The sequence below is a fragment of the Octopus bimaculoides genome, chromosome 2, assembly GCF_001194135.2.
Source record: "Octopus bimaculoides isolate UCB-OBI-ISO-001 chromosome 2, ASM119413v2, whole genome shotgun sequence".
NCBI lineage: Eukaryota > Metazoa > Mollusca > Cephalopoda > Octopoda > Octopodidae > Octopus > Octopus bimaculoides.
This window is the reverse complement of record NC_068982.1, coordinates 142,035,613-142,038,985: the sequence shown is the minus strand read 5'-3', so window position 1 is coordinate 142,038,985 and position 3,373 is coordinate 142,035,613.

Below are 3,373 nucleotides of genomic sequence, written 5' to 3'. Positions count from 1 at the left end.
GTACAAATGCAAAACAAAAGTCAAACATAACATAATAATAGTAATAATAATAATAATAATAATAATAATAATAATAATAATAATAATAATAATAATAATAATAATAATAATAATAATAATGGCAATTTATGTCTCTCAATTACCCTCTTACTGCCTAAACAAGCGAACTAATATTCACCAAAATTTTCATAAATGTTACACTAACATTCCGTTCGATAATAGGCTAATTCGATTTTAATAAATATCTAAAATATGCTCTCTAGATGGGTTTGGTGAATTATGTGACAAGATGAGAAGAGTGTAAAAGGTATTAGTCTGAGGGAAACAGTAACAGAGTGAGTATGATTGATATCGGGGAAGGGACGTACGCAATATTCTGTAAGCGACAAATATGGGGTTAATAAAGAAATGAAAGCAAAGCATTACTACAACCAAAGTTGTAAGAAGTTCTGATGTTTTGATGGGTTTTAATGAATGAAGTCATGTGAAACGGCCAAACAGAAATGTAAATAATTTAAAAAATAAAAAGGAAAAAAAAAAATCCTCAACGAAGTCTTTTGACGGAAAATTGCACAAATCTATTATGATTAAGAGGCCTATCTGCCAGGGAATGCATGCTCTAACATGGAATAAATGCCTGGCAACGACGGACTATTCAGCCAGAATATGCATATATATATATATAAACACACATACACACATATACATATACACAGACATGTAAATAATTTGAAGAGGAAAAAATTCCTCAACAAAGTTTTTTTTGCGAAAAATTGCACAAATCTGTCCTGATCAAGAAGCCTATCTTTTTGTGAAGGCATGCTCTGCCATAGAATAAATAAAGGTTTATACAGGACATTCCATTATAAAAAATTGCCTGGCAATGACAAGCTATTGATATATACAGATATATACATACATACATATATATATATATATATATATATAAACGCTAACACGTGTAGGGAAATACACACGCAAAAACACGAATGCAGACATCCACATATTTATAAAAATAGAAACATATATACGCAATCTCACAAAAACAAAAAAAAAAAACGTGAGTATGCAAAACACGTGTACTAAAGTGAATATATCATGACTGATTCTGACTTGTATACATCTGTATATACACACGCACATGCATGCACTCAAGCATACCTATACACCTAGATCTATACACGCACAAATGCACAATGTATAATATATGATTATTGTAGGTATTTGAATAACATTTTTAGCGGTGAAAAGAGGCGAACGATTAAGTTTGTGGTTGGGCTGATACGCTGACATGGATACAAACATAAAACCTTATTTTGTGCACACATAGTGTGCTATGGGTAGATTGTCGTCATATGATATTTATCATTTCGCGCATGTACTTAAATTGTTGTTGAGATTGTCGAGTATAGTAGGGTCAGTTGGGCACTGTCTGTGAGACATACAGTACCATGACGCAATTCAATCTACCAGAAATTTGGAAATGATATGCTTTACTACATGGCATTTTTCGGTGTCAATCTGAGGACAGAACAATCTGACGATATGTACCTTGAGTGATAAAAATCAAACATCAAGTCAACATCATGGTATTTGGAGTTATCACTGGTGACAGCCACGTAATGCTTCCATTCATCTTCCCACATGGCTTCGGACCATACATAAAGCAAAACATACAAATCAGCATATACATACGTACACACATACATACATATGCATGTACATATATTTCAACTTCACTAGCGTGCTTCATGCATCAAGTGTATATGATCTAAATTAAGTGTCAAATTGATTATGTACAAAACAGCCTATTACCTAAAGATTCTTGTCCTAATTAGCTTTTATCAAAACAGGAACACCGAAAGCAATTTCTTCAAAACGAAATTAAAGTGGAATAGCGTGAATGATGTATAAATATGTAGAAAAAATTTGTTAAGCGTAAAAATAAACTGCATATAAATAACTCCAGTATAGAACAATTTATTATAATGTACTCCTATATTTACTCCTACATAGGCGTGAGAGTAGCTTTGTGGTAAGTAGCTTGCTTATAAACCACATGGTTCCGGGTACAGTCCCACTGTGTGGCACCTTAGGCGAGTGTCATCTACTACAGCCTCGGGCCGACCAAAGCTTTGTGAGTGGATTTGGTAGACAGAAACTGAAAGAAGCCCGTCGTATATATGTATGTATATATATATATATATATGTGTGTGTGTGTGTGTGTGTGTGTGTGTGTGTGTGTGTGTGTATGTGTGTGTGTGTGTGTTTGTGTGTTTGTGTGTGTGTGTGTCTGTGTTTGTCGCCCCAACGTCGGTTGACAACCGATGGTGATGTGTTTACGTCCCCGTAACTTAGCGGTTCGGCAAAAAGAGAATGATAGAATAAGTACTAGGCTTATAAAAGAATAAGTTCTGGGGTCGATTTGCTCGACTAAAGGTGGTGCTCCAGCATGGCCGAAGTCAAATGAATGAAACAAGTAAAAGAGTAAAAGAGTATGTAGGAAAATCTGATATAAATTCTTTAAACTTTGATATGAATTAATCAGGAGTTCTTATTTTAAGAGAAGAAAATAATGGAATTGATAGTAACAGATGTTATTTATCATCATGAAGTATTGAACTAAAATGCAATATTGATTTCTAATATGGGACGCTGTGTTCCTAACTTAAGCGATTGGTAATCAACCGCATTATTTAACTGGATATCCCAGGAGAATGAAAGAGTGAAGTTAATCACGGTGGAGCCTGAACGAAGGATGTAAAAGTACATAAATAAACACGCGCATCATTTTGCCCATCACTCTACCAATAATGAGAATATACCAACCTTAGGGGAAATATAATACTACGGAGGTACAAGGGATTTGAATTCCAGGAATATTCCAAACAATCACTAAGTGTTTCATAGTAAAGCTGAAATACATCTGCTGCGGTTTTTTTTTTGATATCTCAGTATCAGATTATCGAACAGCTGTATCTCAATATCAATTCTCTTCATATCAGATTTTATCGATCAGAGGAGTTTTATCCCTGACTATCTTTTATCTCTGTCATCTTGGAGTTTGTTATCTAATGTGCCATTCGATCTTTTCAGATAGAAATGTATGATTTGGTAGAGATTTCTCTACTATTTATAGCAAGACGAGAAACCAAACACAGACGCTCACTCGTTGATGCTGACATAGATCTATTCAGCAAAAGAGGACATCTGCTATCATTGACTCTCTGAGGAAAAACTGTTACATACTTCAGTTAATTAGGCTAACAAGACTATGAAATCAATATTCACTGCTGCAAACATATCCTCTCAAGATACGGTATCTCAACGCATAGCTTTTAAGTATAATAAACAATATATATATATATATATA